The sequence below is a fragment of the Nuphar pumila genome, chromosome 1 (genome assembly GCF_984573655.1).
Source record: "Nuphar pumila chromosome 1, dmNupPumi1.hap1.1, whole genome shotgun sequence".
Taxonomy (NCBI): Eukaryota; Viridiplantae; Streptophyta; class Magnoliopsida; order Nymphaeales; family Nymphaeaceae; genus Nuphar; species Nuphar pumila.
In genome coordinates this window covers 141,588,877-141,609,597 of record NC_143249.1, presented here as the reverse complement: position 1 = coordinate 141,609,597, position 20,721 = coordinate 141,588,877, and positions in this window count along the sequence as shown.

The window sequence follows — 20,721 nt, the reverse complement described above, 5'->3', positions numbered from 1 at the left end:
AAGAATACTAAAGGAGTTTTGAAGAAATTCTTTATGCAATAAAAGCTTGAGATCAACAACTATTTTTTTATTGCAATTTGGCAAAATATTCCTGAAATCCTTGATGATGAAAATTGCTTAACATTGAGTTTTGACACATCAGTGGGATTCTAGAGGAAAATCTAACATGAAGCTGAATTCTGAAGGTAAATCCAATACAAAATTGGAATTCTAAAGGTAAGCCTTGGCATAATACTGGATTTTGAAGGTAAGCCTAACACAAAAGTTGATTTTGAAAGAACATCTGAATCAGAACTCAGATTCTGCCAAGAAAGCTGCAGAATTCGAGTCAAAACTCGAGCTTTCAAAGAAAACTAGGAAGTTTGGTTTTTAAGGAGAGAAAATTCGGGTTGAAACCCAAATCCTCAAAGAAAAACTAGACCAACTGTAAACACCCCAAATTTTCCACATCCATTCTCAAACAATACTCCTCGTGCAGTGCCAACCTTGTCAGGTTAGTATAGGAGTCAAACCCTGAGTCAATTTCAGAAAATTACCATTTTACCCACTTTCATTAGGAAAATTACCATTTTACCCCTAGGTCATCCCAGACCCTAGTCAGTCGGAGTCAACAAAGCTCACTGGTTAGTTCAGAATATTTAGAATATTAGTCATTCCAAGCTCATCTGAGCTCACAGTGAGAAGACCATTTTCATTTCTGACAATTCTTGCCAAAATGGGATCATTTCTTCAAAAATGAGCTCATTTCTTGCTCAAATCCAAGCCAATTGTCTCTGAGTCAGTCATTCATAGTCAGTCATATTCTCCAGAGTCTAACTTGAGCTCACCAGGAGTTCAAGTGCTCCAGTTTTAGTTCAAAACCATTTCTAAGTGTCCAGGAGCCCATTTTAGTCCATTTAAGCTCTTTCAGCTGAAATTGAGCTGAGTTCAGCCAATTAAGCTAGTATTCAAGCTTTGATTTTAGTTCATGTCAATATTACTGACCTTTATTCTAGCTCAAACCCAGCTCAGGTTCCTAATTCACTATGCTTCAGTGACCATTCCGTACCATTTCTCTAAAAATGGCAGCTTTTTGTGAAAATTCAGTCGGAAAGGTCAGTTGAGTTAGTGTCTGGTCAGTTCATTTGAGTTCTGAAACTCTAGAATCCAGCTCATCTCAGTTCAATCCACCTCGAACCCCAATTTTTAGTATCACTCTAACCTAGTAGAGTCCAAAAACCATTTCTTCAACCATTTTGCAAATTTTATCAATTTTAATGCTTTTTAAGTTGGTACGACTGCCAATCGGGGTTTAAAATCTAAATATCTCCATTCAGGTTAGCATTTCGCATGTCATTTCATGTCATTTCTCATCATTTCATATCATTTCTCAGCATTTCATAACATTTCATCACATTTCATTTCATTTTCGAAGTCCAGAACTCCAGTTTTATAAATTTCAATCTAGATCAAGTTTTAAAAGCTTTCAGAAATCAATTTCAAAGCCCGGGTTTTTCAAAATTGACATTTTTAGCCCCGGGATTCTAAATTTGGAAATATTTTCTCGAGAAAAACAATCTGGATTTCTTTCAAAATTAAATTTTCAAATTCTATACTGGATTTGCTTCACAACGAGGTATTGAACTTCAAAATTCGAGCTCGTTTCAAAAGCTGCCAAAAATAGCTCGTTTCGTCTGAAAAAAAAATTGGAAATATTTTCTCGAGAAAAACAATCTAGATCTCTTTCAAAATTAAATTTTCAAAATCTACACTGGATTTGCTTCGCAACGAGGTATTGAACTTCAAAATCCAAGCTCGCTTCAAAAGCTGCCAAAAATAGCTCATTTCGTCTGAATTTTTTTTTTTTGAAATATTTTATCGAGAAAAACAATCTGGATCTCTTTCAAAATTAAATTTTCAAATTCTACACTATATTTGCTTCACAACGAGGTATTGAACTTCAAAATCCGAGCTCATTTCAAAAACTGCCAAAAATAGCTCGTTTCGTCTGGAAATTTTCTGAAAAGACTATTTTACACCTCTAATCGTCAAAATGAATTTCAAAAGAGGAATTTGGACCCGCTCTGAGATGGCCCATCCATTTGCATTTTCTTGTCTTAATTTATAAGAAAAAAATTTATCTTTTTCTTTATTTTTTTGTTTGTTTTATTTTATTTTTTTTATTTTATTCTTCCTAAGGTGGGACCCACAAGGGGGTCAACCACCCTAGCCCACCTTCCAGCCCACTTCCTTTCTTTTCTTCCTCCATTTTCTTTATTTTTTATTTTTTTCTTTTCTTTCCTTCTTTCTTTTTTTTCTTTCTTTCTTCTTCCTTTTTCTTTCTTTCTTTCTTTCTTTCTTTCCTCCTTTCTTTAATCTCCCTCTAACTCACGTATAGCAGTCCAGCCCCCCTTCTCCTTCCTCTTTCCCTCTCCTTTCTTCCCCTTTTTTTTCTTTTCTTTCTCCCTTCTCTCTTTCCTTCTTCTCTTCCCTTTCTTTCCTTCTTTCTTTCCTTCTTCCCTTCCTTCCTTCCTTCTTTTTCCCAAGCCTCCAACCCATTTGACGTGAGTTCCTTTCTTTCATTAACTAACAAAAACTTAGGAAAGATTTTATCTTTCCCTAAGTTAAGAAAATAAAGAAAAAAAACCCACGGCTGAACACAATTCTACCTCACGTCTCTCTCATCTCTCTCCCATTCCGTTCCTAAGCCTCTTTCATTTTCTCTCTCTTACTCTCTTTACACACAGCCATCATCTTCCTCTCCTTGGCTGCAACCTCTCCAGCCTTGAGACAACACCAGCCCATCAGCTCTTGGCTCCAGCCCATCAACAAGGTGCAGCCCCTCTAGCCGTCCTCAACTATTGTAGCATCTCCATTGGCTCTAGCTCTCACTGCTCCAGCCACACCTTGGTAGCAACTACAGCTGCAACAAACTCCTTCAAATCTGGTTCAGCATCTCCTTCAGCCATCTCCAACCAAAATCCTCCATTGCAGCCGCATCAACACAGATCACCTTCTTCACCTTGGCAGCAACTCGTGCTACCTTCAAGACCACCCACGGTGCAGCAGCCTCCACACCAGCCCTGCTCCAGCCTCTAGCCATCTCCCATCGACTCCACCACAGCTGCCACATTCTTGGTGACGCCCAACCTATCAGCCCTTCCAAGCACCTCCATTGGTGCTACCTACTTTCAGTTGCCCCTTTCAAACTCTCGCCGGCACCTACTTTGAAGCAGCCCCTTTGGTACCAGAACCGCTACAACTTCAGCCCCGTTGGTCTTCTCCACGGTGGCAGCCACTGCAGAACCAGCTCAAAAAAAGACCTCTCCCTTGGCAGCAGCAACCCTAACCTTTCACAACCACTCCAAGCTCAACTGGTGCAAGCTAAGGCCCAAAGTAATGATGCTCTTCTTTTACTTCAAGCTTATTGTTTACGATGAGCAAACCGTATTTCTACCCATTGAAAGGGTGAACATAAGGTGAAATCCATGTTGGAATTGGATTCGTGTTGATGTGGAATCCAAGTTACGGGTTTGAAAGAAGCCAAATTCTCGTTATCATCTTAAGGCTATGTGAATGGGGTGATTCATCCGTTGGATGGATCAAATCCCCCATTTCAATAGTAGATATCAAATAGAATCATATCCTCCCTAATTTTTTTTATGTCATATTAAATCTTGCATTTAGGTTTATTTCGTCATTTCATGATCATGTGATTCGTATGATATAATTGTATTAATGTTTGTTAATTAGTTCATAGATTCTGATTTTAAGCATCAATCCAATTGATATTTCATGTATTTATTTTCGTTCAAAATTTCTAAAAAAATCATTCATGAATACTTCTGTCTGTTTTTGTTTTTTTGTCAAAAATTTGATTCAATTCGGGTTTTGGGACCCATCTAAACCAATCAAACCCAAAATCGGGTTTTATGTCTCTTTGCTCTTCCAATTTCTGATTTAGCAGAAAAGAACCTCCGACACCACCCTCGCGGGGGATTTGGATTGTTTTACAAAAATCACAGTGGATTCATAATCAGATCTGCTGATGATCTGGAAATTTTTAGGTTTTTCCAGTTCGTTTTGACCTCTGTCAAAAATCCAATTTCCCAGCTCCCTGGGAAAATCTCAATTTTCCTTTGTCAGGGTATAGACAGACTCTAATTCACTAAGTCCGCCCAATCCATAGCTTTTCTGCAAAAACTTTTAACACAAAAGTTGTTCCTAACATATTTTTCTGTCATTTATCAAAATTTTGGGATTTTTTGAACTATTTTCAGTATTTTTTCCGAAAATTGCTTTTCTGTCTGACAGATTTCAATATCCCAAAATTTCAGAGATTTGGGTCTCTAATAACAGTGTGCTCTTTTCCAAACCGTGACCCAAATCCCAATGATGAAAAAAGACAAAATTTTACTATGTTTGTCAGGGACATTTTCTCACAATTTCAGCCTTTTTCCCATATGTTTACTATTTTCCCCACATTTTCTACCGAAACCTGTCTGTTCCCCCAAATCCTAGAGTCGCCGGATTCCGATCCGACTTGCCGGAATGGTACAGCTCCGACCATAGGTAAAAACCAAAAAATGTAAAAGGAAAAAATCTTTGCCTTACTGTCCTCTATCACCCCATAGAATTTGTAAAATGTTTATGGAAGTTTGATATCCAAAATTCCCTTTAGAATCAACATTTTAGGCAAAAATCATAAAATTTAAGGTTTTTATTTGAATTTCCATATTTAATAATACAAAAAATATATATTTTCGAGCTCCATTCTGTTTTTATGGTTATTTTAGATGTCTATGCCAAATTTTGCTTAATTCCAAGTTCATTTGCTCCATGTGTTAATTTATCTTTAAATTCAGAAGCGAAAATCAGGTTAAATTTGATATTTTATGATATTTTCACTATTTTAGGGTTTTATTCATGTAAATTAGCATGTAGAATCATATTAGGGTTAATTTAAATGTCATTTGCATTTCACATTTTCCATTTTTGCAAAATTTATTTCAGAAAACCCTGGTTTCAAGGCCAGTCTTGTTATCAGGGGTATTTTGGTCATTTTGACCATAATTTCAAAATTTCAATTTCTAATGCCATAAATTTTCACGCATATAATTATATTTCATCATATTGTATTTGATTTATTTCATTTGATTTTCAAAATTCCAAAATTTACAAAATTTCTTTTAGAAAACCCTGATTTCAAGGTCATCAGGGGTATTTTGGTCATTTTGACCCCAATTTCGATTTTTCAAGTTTATTTTCGAAATTTATTCATTATTTATCATGTTTATATCAAAGGGGGTATGAATTTGGGTTTATATCTGAATAATATTTGATAATTTCCCATATTTTTGGATAAATTCAGAAAAACCTACATTTTTGTGCTAACCTTGTTTTCCAGTTTTGCAGGAACATTCAAGAAGAAGGCTTAGTCACTTTATTTCTTTATTTTATTCAATTCAATGTAAAAAGCAATGTAATATTTGGAATAAGAGTTACATTTCTGCTTAGAATAGGGTTGCATTGCATATAGTTTAATTTCTGCAAATTTCAATATGTGATGTATGATTCATGCACATTTATTTCAAATTCACTATGGTTTACACGAATGACACATGCACAAGCTCTTATGGAGTTTATAAACTTTGTAGAATTCGTATTTATGGCCATAGTCAGAATACGAAGAAAACCAAGATTTATGATCTTCATATTAGCCACATTCAGCCTACACTCTTAGGCTAACTTCAAAAATGCACTTTATTTCTCCAAGTTTCAAAAGGATTTCTCAATTCCTCAAACGAAATTCCCTTTCAAATTTATATTCATTCATTCATATTATTCAAATTGCAAATTCATCTTCCAATTTCAATTTCAGAAAATTCAGTTTTCTCAAGAATTTCCAAGTCTTTCTCAGGATCTGATTTTCTTATAATTCTAAATTTTCAAATGAGATTTCAAGGCATTTCCCAAGTTCAAATCAAGATTTTCCAATGTTTTTAAATTCTTAAATTTCAAAAATCCTAAGTTTTCAAAAATCGATTTTCTCAAAGATCCAATTTTCTGAGAATCCATTTTCCATTTCAAAAGTCATTTTCCAATAAATTTCTTAGATTTTCTCAGAAAAGTAATTCCAAATTTCAAAATCGATTTTCTAAAGTTCAAATTTTCCTGAGAAATCACTTTCCAATGCAAATTTCTGATTTCCAATGAAATTCAATGATTTTCCCAGGAATTCAATTTTCAAGTACTTTTCTAATTAATTTTTAAGCATATTTCAATTTTCCAAAGCAAACATCATATTTTCTCAAACTTGCATTATTTTCAAAATTTCATAGCACAAGCCTGATTCTTTGTGCATTCTAGGAAAAATAGAGCATAATTTAGATATTTGAGTCGAGTTAAAGCACATAATTGGTCCTTGGTTCAATTACCTATGGTAAAGGCGCCAAGAACGGTTGAACCTCGTACCGACAGGCGGATCCCATTCCACGGAATTTTCCCGTAAATATTTCAAAACGGAGGTGAGTAATTTTCAAAACTTTGGTCGAGTTTGACTCGCGAAATTCGTTTCTTTCTCGCAAGGGAGGGGAAAAATTTTGCGATGATAACACCAACTTGGATTTTGAAGGAAAGAAAATTCAAGTCGAAACTCAAATCTTCAAACGAAAGCAGAAAGGTTTGAGTCGTGGCTCAAATCTCAAAGGAAAACTAGAATGTTCAGATTTTGAAGGAAAGAAAACTTGGGTTAAAACTCAAATTTTCAAAGGAAAACCGGAAAGTTTGAGTTGGGGCCTCAATCTTAGAGGGAAATCAGAAAGTTTCAAGATTTTTGAAGGAAAGAAAACTCGAGTTAAAACTCAAATCTTCAAAGGAAGCTGGAAAGTTTGAGTCAAGGCTCGAATCTCAAAGGAAAAATTGAAAGTTCGAGTCGAAACTCGAATCTCATAGGAGAAGTTCGAGTCAGAACTTGAATCTCAAAGGGGAGTTGGAAGTTCAAGTCGAAATTTGAATCTCAAAGTAAAATCTTTAATCAGAAGATTGAATTTTGAAAATCACCAGTGTGAGGACTGGGATCAAAAGTTTTGAGAATGACCAGTTCGAGGGCTGGGTTATGTGATTTTCAATGAAGAAGACCATCATAGTTAATTGTATGTCTGATTTCAGGATTATCCCTTTATCTTGAACGGGGAACGAATAAAATTAAGGAGAATTGATGAAAAGGGATAGAAATTGATGAAAGATTGACAGAACTTGAGAAAATTTGAGGAAAGATTGATGAAGATTGTAACCCGAAGGCTTAAAATTGAGAATTGGATGACCCGAAGGTCGAAATCAGAATTAGAGCTTTGATTTTTGATGAATGGTTAGTGCAAAGACTGAACCTGGACAGGGGGGCAACTGATCAATCAGTCAGACACTGGCACGAGTGCTAGGCATACTAGCATGAGCGCTGGATTCTTATAAATGTACCAGTACGAGCACTGGATTTTTGAAAGATGTACCAGTACGAGCACTGGATTTTGAAAATATACCAGTATGAGTACTGAATTTTTGAAAATGTACCAGTACGAGCACTGGATTTTGAAAGATGTACCAATACAAGCACTGAATTTTTGAAAACACACCAGTATGAACACTGGGTTTTGAAAACGCACCAGTACGAGCACTGGATTTTGAAAGATGTACCAGCACAGGCACTGAATTTTGAAAGTATACCAGTACAAACACTGGATTTTTTAAAATGTACCAGTACAAGCACTAGATTTTTGCAAAATGCCCCAGTACGAGCACTGAATTTTTGGAAGATATACCAGTATGAGTACTGAATTTTTAAAAAAATGCACCAATACGAGCACTCGATTTTGAAAATGTACTAGTACAAGCACTGGATTTTGAAAATACACCAGTATGAGCACTGGATTTTTGAAAACGCACCAGTACGAGCACTGGATTTTGAAAGAATACCAGTACAAGCACTGGATTTTGAAAGAATACCAGTACAAGCACTGGATTTTGAAAGAATACCAGTACGAGCACTTGATTTTGAGAGCATGCCAGTACGAGCACTGGATTTTGAAAATGCACCATTACGAGCACTAGATTTTGAAAATACACCAGTATGAGCATTGAATTTTGAAAGATGTACCAGTACAAGCACTAGATCTTTGAAAATGCCCCAGTATGAGCACCGTTTTTCAAAATTTTACTAGTACGAGCACTGGATTTTGAAAATGTACCAGTATGAGCACTGGATTTTGAAAATGCCCTAGTATGAGCACTGGGTTTCTGAAAAATGCACCAGTACGAGCACTAAATTTTGAAAGATGTACCAGTACGGGCACTGGATTTTGAAAGTATACCAGTACGAACACTGAATTTTTGAAAATGTATCTGTACGAGCACTGGATTTTTTGAAAGTATACCAGTATGAGCACTGGATTTTTTGAAAGTATACCAGTATGAGCACTGGATTTTTGGAAATGCACCTGTACGACTAATGGATTTTTGAAAAATGCTAACATTGTTTTCCAATTTGAATTCTGAAAGGAGATCAACATTTTTAAGATATCTGGAAATCAAAGCGGGAATGAACGTCGGGGATTTCAGGATTGTCCCTTATCCTAAAGGGGAAGAAGGAAATAAATTGACAAAATTTGATAAAAGTTGATGAAGAATAGAATTGATAAAAAATAATAAAGAAAAGATTGATGAAGCATCAATAAAATTGATAAAAATTAATAAAGAATCAATAAAATCGATATAAATTGATAAAGAATAAAAATTGATAAAGACTGGTGAAAAATTAGTAAAAATTAGTGGAAATTGAAAGATGATAAATGATTTTAGGATTATCCCTTATCCTGAAGAGGAAAAAGAAATGCCTCGACGAACGAGGTTCAGGTTTATCCCTTAACCTCAGAGGGAAGAAGGAGATACCTCAAAGGTCGAGGTTCAGGTTTATCCCTTAACCTGAAAGAGAAAAAAAATACCTTGAAGTATGAGGTTTAGGTTTATCTCTTAACCTGAAAAGGAAAAAGAATACCTCGAAGGACAAGGTTCAGGTTTATCCCTTAACCTAAAAGAGAAAAAGAATAAAATTTTAAGGAGAACAAAATCAAGAAAGTTTGAAGAAAAATTGTTTTGCAAAAGAATTCTCATAGGTAGAAATATTGCTCCTATGAGAGGTCTCAGGATTATCCCTTATCCTAAATGGGAAAAAAGAAAAATACCTCAAAAGTCGAGGTTCAAGTTTATCCCTTAACTTGAAAGAGAAAAAGAGGAAAGGAATACCTTATGGAAAAGAGGCATCAGGTTTATCCCTTAACCTGAAAGGGTAAAAGAGGAAAGGAATACCTCATGGGAAAGAGGCATCAGGTTTATCCCTTAACCTGAAAGGGTAAAGAGTAAAAGATTGATAAAATTTAATAAAATTGATGACAAATTGATAAAACTTGATAAAAATTGATAAATTGATAGTAAATTGATGAAAATTTGATCAAATTGAAAAATGAATAAAATGGATGAAACTAACAAAGATAATAAGATTAACTGAAAATTGATAAGATTTTTAGGAAAAAGAGTTTGTCTGATCCTGCCTGCACATGGGATCTTTTAAAATGAGAGTAGGGACGTTCATTTGAAAGACAAGTAAAAAATCATTTTTGGGAAGAAGATCAACCGCAAGATTAAATTTGGAGAATGATTGACGTGGGGGCTGATCTTTGAAGAAGAATCAACACGAGGGTCAATTTCTGAAGAGAGATCAACATGAGGGTCAATTTTAAAGACAAATGGTTCGAACCTATTTTTGAAAAGAAGATCAACAGTAGGATTGATTTTTTAAGACAATGGTTCGAAACCAATTTTGAAAAATGAGATCAACACAAGGGTTGATTTTTTGAAAACAATGGTTCGAAACCAATTTTGGAAAATAAGATCAACACAAGGGTTGATTTTTGAAGACAATGGTTCGAAACCAATTTTAAAAAATAAGATCAACACAAGGGTTGATTTTTTTGAAAAAGATTGGACCAAAATATTGAACCCTTGGCGATCATAACGAAGATTTTGCAAAAAAATTTCAAAATTTCATGATTTTGAAAAACCCTCATAGGTAATATCATTTCTCTCATGAATGATATCGGGATCGTCCCTTGTCTTGAAAAGAATAGGAATTTAATGTGGCCTAATGGAGGCCGATGGCAAAGAAGATTCTTGAAATGAAAATATAATTTTTCAAAAATAAAATGCCCCGGTGTGGGAAAGAAAATAAGTATTTGATATCAAAGATATGAAGAAAATTGACATTGCATTGATAAGCAAAGCTGATAACAAAAGACTGCATATTCACAAGTACTTGACCAAAGGTCACAAAAAGACTGGGGCTGACCTGCCCCTACAAGGTGACTGGCAGAAAGGGGAAAAAAAGAGTAGAAAACTTTGGCATTTATCAATTTTCTGAGTGGTATGAAAAAGGCTTGGTCATGATGGTCAACTCGTCTTCCTCTTCGTCTTCAACAAGGAGACTCTCGTCAATGCGGCCCTGAATAATATTTTTAAAGACAAAACAATGATTGATGTCATGCCCCACTGCCCGATGGAACTTGCAGAACTGATTCATGAACCTTTCCATGATTGTAGGAGGATTCGTGGCCTTTGAGAGTTTCACTAACCCCTTGATAAGCATGAATTCAAGGGCTTCTTCGAGCGATTATTTAAGAGGAGTGAACGCACGATCATTACTCCAACCTTCGCGCTTTATCTTTTCTTTTTGAGGAAAATTAGACTGAGACGACTTGTCATTTTGCTTATAAGACTTTTCCCCTTGAGCTGTGTTGTGGTTCTGGCCACTTTTACTGTTATTTTTGTTTCTTCTACTGCTGCTCTCATGATCATTGCCGGAGGAATCAACTGAGTGAGTGAACGGTGCCTTCTTCTGGTCTTGGATATTCTTGACCAGAGGCATGCCCTCGTAGAGCCCATTTTTCATTCTTGACTCAAGCCATTCGCATCACTCAATCAATTTGATAAAGGATTTCGCTGAAGAAGTGGCGATGAGGCTCCTCAGAGGCTGAGAGAAATTATTGAGGATTATCTACAGCGCGTGCTCCTCTGGAATGAGAACCTTCATCTTGTTACTGGTGCTTCTCCACCTGTGGATGAATTCTCCTTCTCTTTCGCTCTCATTTTGCTTCAGATTATACAAATGATTGAGAGTGGGCGAGGCCTCAACATTGAACATGAAGCACTCGATGAATAAGTTCACTACTTTATCAAACTCTCGTAGTTCGATAGGTGATGATGCATGAAATGCACATCATGTTAATAAGTTTTTCATGCATTTTGTAACAAGTTTAAGGTTTTAAACCCATGTTTAGATGTATTTTGATAGTAAGGGGATATGGTTCGAATTTCAGAAAAATCGGAGTTAAAATGAGAGAGTTATGGCTATTTCAGTGTTTGAGCACAGATTTTGAGGTGGATCGGATCCATATCCGACCCAATTAGGTTATTTGGACTTTGGATCAACCCTTAGAAAGCCCAAAACCCAACCCACACGCCTATCCATATCCAATTTAAAAAGTTTTGCAGAAAACCCCCCAGAAAGTGGCGTCTAGCAAAATTTTATTTTTTAAACCTCTTTCTGAAAAATGTCAAAATTATAAATAGTTTTTTTTTTTAAGAACCCTAGGCGTCTTTGGCTTTGTTTGGACGCCCCCTGCAGTGTTTCTAACTCCAGCAGCTCCTTCCCCTCCATTCTCCCAAGTGTTGGCCATTGAAGATCGGTTCATGCTTGGTTTCCAAGCATATTTCGACCTCTTTTGTGATTTCTCTCCATTTCTTTCTTTCTCCTTGCTGTATTTTCACCATTTTTCTGTACTTTTGCAGGTGGAGACCATTAACCTTGTGTGGGAGTGCGAAACACACCAACAAGGTGAGCCGGCCCTACCTCCATCCGGCTTTCTACACCCTCCGATCGAGAATCGGCGCATACTCCATCTTCGGTGGATCTCCAACGTGTAGCAGCTGCAAAGGTGCTGTTTTTTGGTGAAGTCCAGCATTCTCGAACTGTTTGGGACGTCAAGATCAAGCCACGGTCTGCTCTTCTTCATCCCCCCGGTCGTCGGATCTTCCAAGAGGTAGGTCTTCTTCTTCCTTCTCTTCTAGCTAAAACCGAATTGAGTGTTGATTTTATTTTCTTATTTTCTGAGTGTTTCATGTTTTCTTTTTGTTTTCAACCTTAGAATAGATTTCGTGCATAGACCAGCACGTTAGATTAAGTTTATTTCATTGTTTGATTCGTTTGAGTCTTGATTTTGCATAGTTTTCATCTAAAAATGTGTAAATCGGCTAGATGTTCTTCTAGTCGATTTGGGTTTTCTTATCCAGCATGTGTGTCTGTGTGATTTCAGCATAAAAAGCATTTAGAAAGTTTAGTTTGATGTATTTTGGGGCGTTGGGTCTAGATCAAAGGACGTTTTTCATTAAAAATCAATAAATCGGCTAGATCCATTCTAGCCGATCTTGGTTCAAATTTAGTTTCGACTTTTGATCATTTTCTGCAGAGAAACGTGTTTAGCAGCCCTCATTTACGTTAAATTCAAGTTGCGTTTGCTGAAATTTCATGTTGGTTTGAGTCTATGTTGTCGTGTGATTTATTTTTCAAATCTTCTTTGAATTAGAAGTCCTCTTTGTTAAGTGTGTGTATTTAGATCGATTAATTAGTGTGGTTTGCTGTATGTGATGCAGTTTAACATCTGCATATAATTGTGTTAGTCAATCTTGTTATCTTAGGGTCTTTTGAATATTACTTTTACGTTTTTGTGTTGTAGGTGTTTTGTTGTTATTGGGAAAAACATAAAAATCGAGTTTTTCTTGTGTTCTTGAGTTTAGTGTTCAGCCGGTTATAGTTGTTCATTTAGTTCCAGTTCATTCCATTAGCATAATTTGTTGATTACTGTTGAGTTAAAATAGAGTTTTATTTTGTGATAACCGTAGTGTTGATTAGATTAAATTCCTAAGGTTATATGGTATGCGTTTGGTTAGGTTAGTATTTTTTGATGTGTAATTTTTAGTTCCAGCATAGTAGATCATGGCTTTAGGCTTTCATTAGTTTGGAGTGTTAGTTTTAGTATTAGATTAATTTAGGTATATGATGTGCATGTTAGTATTAGCTTATTTGTTATTTTGGTAATTTGATTTTTGTTATTTTAGTTGATCTTCTTCCCCAAGGAGGGGCGACAGCCATTAGAGCTCCAATTGAGCTCTAGGCTATTTTAGGTATGACTTAATTGCAATTAAGTAGAGTTATTAGGTTGTCTAGGTTCAATGTATTAGGAGTTTATTGCCTTAGACGTTTTTAGGAGTCCAATGAGGTAGGTGAGTTTTTAATTAGAGTAGCTCATTCAATTAATTTAGAAATTCGTGTTTTTCATTACTAACCTCTCATTATTCTAGGTAGGTCTTGAATTAGGGTAGCATTTACTTTTAGGAAATCGTGTTTTTCAAATTAGATCCTTTCATTACTCTAGGTGGATTTTAAATTCTTTAGTTTAAATAGCCTCAATTAGTGTAGACGATTTTTTAGGAGGAAGGCAATTAATGCATTGAAATTTGGAAAGTTTTTGGGAAGAGTTAAGTTTCAAAAAAATCGTGTGGGGTATTTAAAGCAGGAATTATACCCGGATTGTCTATTAATAGGGAGTTATGAATTGAGATTTGAAAAGGCATTTTGAAATTCAATTCAAATTCCAAATTGGATGTCCACGATTTCAAGAAAGAATTAATTGTTCTTAATTCTTGTTTGGAAAACCAAAATCGTGTACTTATATAGGTTGGATGGTTCAGCTTATCAAGAAAGGAGTAATTTCAATTTAATTTTGTTTTGGAAAGAAAAAAAATTCGTGGGATTCTCTAGGCTGGACTTTTCCCGTTTCCCAAGGGGACTTTAAAGCTATTAAAGGTTGTAACTCCCTATTAGAAGGACGATTTTTGTGAAGTATCAATTTCCAAAATTATCTTGGAGCCGTTATTGCTTGCCTATCCCTCTAACCGTCTATAATAAGATAGAATTAATTAGTGTAGTTAATTTAGTAGTTGTATTAACCCTAGTTCGTAATTAGGTCTTTATCTTAGGCGTGTTAAGTATAGAGTTATTAGATTAGTAGTTATAATTAATTAATTAGAATTTTTTTTAGTATTTTACAATTTGGTCATTGCTTAGTCTAGCGGAGTCAACATAGTTGAACTTAGTCATATTCAACCTAACATAATCAATCGAGTAACCCTAGTCAAGTCTTGTCCTAACCCAAGTCAAACTCTAGTCTAAGCCTAACCGAGTTTGTTTAGTCTAGTCAACCGAACCTAGTTAAGTCAAGATCGGACCTAAGTGATTAAACCGATCCCACCTAAACCAAACCAACCTTAGCCAAACCCAACCCGACCTTGAGTCAACCGAACCTACCTATTGAAACCTAACCTAACCTATCCACCCTAGGCTTAGGTCAACTGAGCCTACCTAACCTAAGTCAAAACCTAGTCTAAACCCACTTGAGTCTAGTCAAGTCAAACATACCCTAAACTTGAGTCAACCGAACCTACCTATTGGAACCTAACCTAACCTAGTCAACCTAGTTGACTTAGTTAGGTGTGTCGTGTGTCTAAGTCAAATCGAACCTTAGTCCAAGTCGAGTCAACCTTAGCCCGAGCCTATCTCCCCTAACCTAACTCAAACCGATCCTACCTAATCCAAACCGAGCTCATCCAAGCCAACCCGAACTTAGTAAAGTCAAAGCCGAGCCTAGTTGAGTCAACCGAGTGAACCCTAACCCTAGCCTTTGTTCTTTAGTGGATTAATTTCATTTAGTTGTTATTTATTTTGATTTTTATACTAATTAGTTTAGTTATTTAATTTAGTTTTAGTGTAGAAGTGGGTGTGTGTATATTGTATTTGTTTTGATTGTGTGAGCTGTGTTTTGTGATTATTTCACTTGTAGTTAGTTATTATTTAACATAGTAGTTCGAATTGCATTCCCTTGAGTAGCATAGTTGCATTTGCATCGTTAGTTAACGTAGCTTTAGTCATAATTTGCTTATCGTATTTCGTTCTTCATACATTTAGCATAATTGTAATATTCATCTGCATATACTCTGTTATTCAGTGTCATTTAGATTGCATTAGGTTTAATTTGCATTTTATAGTGTTTAAATAGAGTCATAAAGTGAATAATGCACTCAAAGAAAAACCCGATTTTTGCCCTGTCGCACAAGCGTTATTTTATGTGCAAAAATTTCGTGTTTTCCAAAAATTCTTTTTCTGTTCACTTTAGTGACGTGTTATCTGACTGTAGACCAAATTTCAGCTCTTTCGGAGTTGATTTGGTCTGATTTTTAAGCGTTTTGCAAAAACCGCTTTTTCTGGTTTTTAAATTACAAGACTTTCGATATCCTGATTTTTCCCAGATTTGAAACGCTTATATCTGGAGTTCCAGATATTTTTTTTTCATTCTGTAAAAACTGTCAGATTGTTTAATCTGTCAGTTGCAGAACAGAACAAATTTCGGGAAAATCGGACCTCTTTTTCCTTGTCAAACAGTGGTTTTCCGATAACCTGTCAGAAATCTATTTTACACTAGTTAGGGGTAGTTTCATAATTTTCTTAGTTTCGGCATTTTAGACCTGTTTTCAGTAGTTTCTGCATTTTAGGAGCTGCATAATCATCATACAGCATTATTAGAATTAGTTTAGCTAAAATTAGAATTAGTTTAGTATTTTATTTAATTATTGTCTGATAATTAGAATTTGTTTTATTAATTTCATAAAATTAGACTTAGTTTCATTTATAGTTTTCATTCTTAGATTAAAATACTAACTTTGTATTTTCCTTCATTTTTAGGTTGAAAAGCATATTTAGTTTCCAGGGTTATTGTCCAAGTGCGAAGAGCGAATAGTTGGCGAAAAGACGGAAATACCCTTGGTGTGGAGCAGAAGACTTAAGTGCTTTTTCATTTTCATTTTAGTGATAAATTGTAGTTGTATTAGCTTTATAATTGTAGATTGACATTTGTAATTAATAAATTAAATTTTAAGAAATACTCTGATTATTTCCCGTTCCTTGAGGATTCGACCCGTACTTACCACTTTGTGGAAAGTCGGTTTTTAGACTTTTGGTTGACGATTTTCCAAAGTTTTATTGAAAATAATTGTTTTAAAAAGATCATTTCAAAATATCAACCAATAGGGTTGATGTGGTATGCATACCACCTGGCTGCTACTCCTTCTAAGCTGCGCGGGAAGCAAATGAACAAAGCCCTGTTATTTTTTCTAAAATGGCTGCACTCTGCATAGAATATGGAAAGATGGGCTTTAAGACTGCCCGTTCCATCAAACTTAAGGAACTTGCGAGGGAGATTCTCCAGGTTATCATCCCCGTCTAGGCCATCATAGAAATCTTCGTCAGAATAGGTTTGCTTGCCCTTGCTTTTGGCATATATATCTTTGATTGCTCAAGTCATTTCCCTCAATTGCTCGTGCATCGGGTCCTTAGCTGGAGTCCTATACTTAGGCTTGTTCACAGTTTCGGGATCCTCAGTTGCTATCTTCACAAACTGCCACTGTAAGACCCACAATTTTTCAGATAACTCTGAATAAATTGCTGAGGCATTCTTCAGTGAAAAATAACATTTTTACCGTAAAGCGAATCAAACCGATTCCTGCGACCCAGATATACTTAGGATATTCGTCGAATCACGAATATATGCTCAAACACTCTGGAAGCCATAACTTCTTACCTGAACGAAATCAAAGGATTTCTGCGAGCCAACCTTCTTAGTTACGTCAATACGAAGAGAATGGCGTACTCAGAATTTTTCGGAAAAAAATCGCCAAAAACCCGAAATTTCTGCGGGACCCACGGAAATGTTGGGGGGACCCACAGAAATATTCCTCAGAAAATATCTTGTGGGACCCACAAAATATCCTATGGAAATATCTAGTGGGCCCCACCTCAAAAGGAACCTCCTGGAATTAAAATAAAGCTCAGGGGCAAAAGGGGGATAAAAATTCCCAAGAGGAGGTGGGCTTGGGCTATAAATAGCCCTCCCCACTCTCTCTCTTCTCATAATTTCGACCCCCCCTCTCTCTCTTGCCTCCTCTCTCTCTCCTAAACCTCCCCTAGTGAGCCCAAGTGAGTCTGAACCCACTTGACCTAGTCCAAACCTAGTTGACTTGACTTGACTTGAACCTAGTTGGGTTTAAAATCAAAGTCAAAGTCCTTTTTGGTCCAGATTCCAGTTTAGATTTCTGAACCCAGACTTAGCCTACTTGAGCTGAGTTCGAACCTGCTGAACCCAGTTGACTTGGACCGAACCCTGTTTGGTTCAAACCACTTAGGTTGAGTAGCTTGACCTACTCTCCCTCTTTCTCAACTAAGTCAGCTTCATCTGACTTAGTTTGACCTCTCGAAGGAAGGCTCGAAGCCAAAGAAGCAACCCAGAGCCGTTTCTTCCACGATTTGAAGTAAGTTCGCTTCGTTGATCCATCTCTCTCAAGTATTTGATTGTTTGTATATAGAATATACTTTCTGAAGTAGTATCTTGCTTTAGTTCTTGATTGAGCCCTTTTTGGACACTTCGGTGTTCACCCGCTCGTCTCGTAACTATCGTCGGATATATCTATGTTCAAACACGCAGTATATGCGTTTTTAAAATGGTATCTCGCCCTAGTTCTTGGTTGAGCCCTTCAGAACACTTCGGTGTTCACCCGCTCGCCTCGTAACTATCGTTGGATACAGATCTAGGTGTATATCTGTTGATTCCGCCGACGCGTCTTATATCGCACAGACTATGTAATTTACCTTTGCCGTCGCGTCGTATGATGCCAAGGCTCCCTGTTTTCTGCACTTCCGATTATGCATTTATTTATGCCGTCGCGTCGAACGATGCCAAGGCTCCTGCTTTCTGCAATGTATTTACTTACGTCGTCGCGTCGAACGATGCCAAGGCTTCTGTTTTGTTATATATGTAGAATATTTCGTTCAGTTACACACCCTGAACAATAGTATATGCATTTCTTTACGTCGCCGCTGTATAAAGCACAGGCTTCTGCTTATACTACATATATGACACGTAATATGAGCGTTCAAATGGAGATCAACTCCAAATCGCCAATGTGATTCCCTGACCGCTCCTCGTTCAAGATTCTGCTTGACGAATGAAGCCCCTATTGGAAAGGCTTCACTTTTTGGCAAAATGCTCTTTACGTAAAAACTAAGTCAATTACGTATGGCCTGGCTATGGCCCAGGGTTCCTGCAACCTTGATGGATGCAAGGTACGCACAACGGTGCGCATCCATTTCCTCGAATTAAGCGTGGCGATTTCCTACCAAAGAGGGGAGATGCCGCTGAAATGGATAAAAGAAACGCACGCTTTCTCCGTAAAAGAGAGGAAGTGCTGCTGAAATTTCTGAAGAAGCTAAGAATAGCTCAGAAAGAACGTAGCAGGATACTCTGACATATAGTAGAGTGCTACCCAGTTCATGGTTTGCCCTCTACAACGTAGAAGGGTTCGTCGCACCACTGCCGATAGAGCAGGGGAGGTGCTAACGAAATGGTCGGCAGAAGAGCTGCCGGAACCAATGGAACGGCATAATGATGTCCGTTGATGAAATGATGCCAGATCGGCTCGTATCCTTGTGCCTGCAAGGGCACCTTGCTCGTAAGGGCCGCTGAGCCGGAGTAGAGGTTGCGCCTTGGCTAGGTTTGTACTCGTCGCGTAAAAATACGCCGAGTAGCCGATCTATTTAGATCGAGTCATGTGCATGCTCATTGAGAACGGTTACGCAACCAGACTCGTAAGGGCCGAAGAGCCAGAGTGTGTTGTTTCCACCCAAAGAGGTGTGATGCTCGTGGTGGCCGAAGTGCCAAGAGCGGTGTTCTGCATGCATATGAATAAGACTTAAGGTCGCACATACCCCGCAGTTGAAAATCATGTTAGGGGTACCCCCTCAGTAATGACTGTGTTGGGGCAGACTGAATGGGGTCGAGTACATACTCCCGTAGTGCTAAAAGCACGGGCTGCCTAAATGGCATGCAGATTCTGTCCAAGTAATTGTAAGACTGGCAGACCCCTTCAGGAATTATGCTCACTGTGGAATGACAGTGATGGTACAGCCTTGAGTGACATGTATTTTAATTTGGACCTGATAGAGTCCACGATGGCCTCAGTCACTCATGGGTTTTGGGGTCGTGGTTATCCTTAAGATCTAAGGATTGAACCCAACTACTGCAAGTAGAGGATGCATCCGAATATGGGCCTAGTAGGGTTCTCCCAGTTGAAACACACTGCCCTACTATGGATAGGGTCAACAGGCCTCTTGGGTATCTAAAATACATAGAATAATCAACCCCCAGAACGTCGCGTTGATGCCCGGACAATAGCTCTACCTGCGTACCAAAGGCGGGAGCGGTTAATTATCAAACAATGCATTAGTTCTAGGTACAGCGATGCTTTGAATGTATAAGTGGATGACGTGTTGAGTCAGTCCTGCATAACCTTTGTGAAGGTGTCATGTTCGGTATACTACTGGACCGACTGGGCGAAGACCCGTGTTGTATCCGCACGACTAAGCGAAGCTCGAGGAGTTGTCCTTAGATGCGTGGGATACGGATGTGCCAAGTATGAAGACTTGAGCTAGACATCACTTTGAGACCCGGAAGAGGTCATGGCTAAGTCATGGAGACTTAAGCGGCTATTCAAATCACAACCCTGAAAAGGCTTGCTCTAAGTCATGAGGACTCGAGCGGATGTTCAACTGATAGCCCTGAGGAGGCTCTTGCGATATACGCTAAGTCTTGGAGGCTTGAGCGTCGTTATTGCGTATTGCGACCCTGAGTGGTCATTATTGTACTTGAGTGGAATGGATGTGTGACTGCATGCTTACCAGACCATCAGTGGTTCTGACCCCGTTTTATGGGGATTTCAGGTGTTGAACCTGCATGGCGATACGCGGAGCAAGGCGGCATCGAGTTCCAGGGTTTCTCTAGGCAGATTTTGTACTGCTTCCTTTTATTGAACCTATACTGCTTTTCTAAGCAGTAGTGTTGTAATAAACATGTGGTTTTCGATAAAATGAAACACTTTGGTGGTCAATGAGTTGCTTGGCCACATACCTGCAACGTGCTCGGAGCTTTCTAAAACCAACGACTCATTATCGTCTTATTCCGCTGCTAAAAGCTTTTCTAAGTTCCGCTGCAAAGAAAAAAAAAAAAAGAAATTCATGAAAATTTTAACTTAGCTTCGTTTTGGAAATCCGGGGCGTTACAGAAATGGTATCAGAGCCTATGTCTGAGAAACCTGGTTCGAGATCCGTCTTGTCCATCATATCGCACTGTAAGTATAAATTTTATGCTTTCTCTGATTTGGGTGTATTTGCGTGAATAGATAAATGGCTCCTAGGACGAGGAGAACCATGCCGAGCGAGGAGTCCCATACGCAGGGCTTCCTGCTGGAGACACTCAACAGGCTTGTGTCTACCATTCATGAATCAAGGCAAGCACCAGCCCTACCACGCAATGAGAACCTTGGAGGAATAACATATGAAAAGTTCCTCAAACTCGACCCACCTGTTTTCGTTGGCAGTGCCGATCCAGAGCTTGCAGAAAGCTGGATCGAGAAAACAGAGCGTGCATTCCTGGTATTGGGAGTACCAGAGGATAGAAAGACTAACTTCGGCACTTA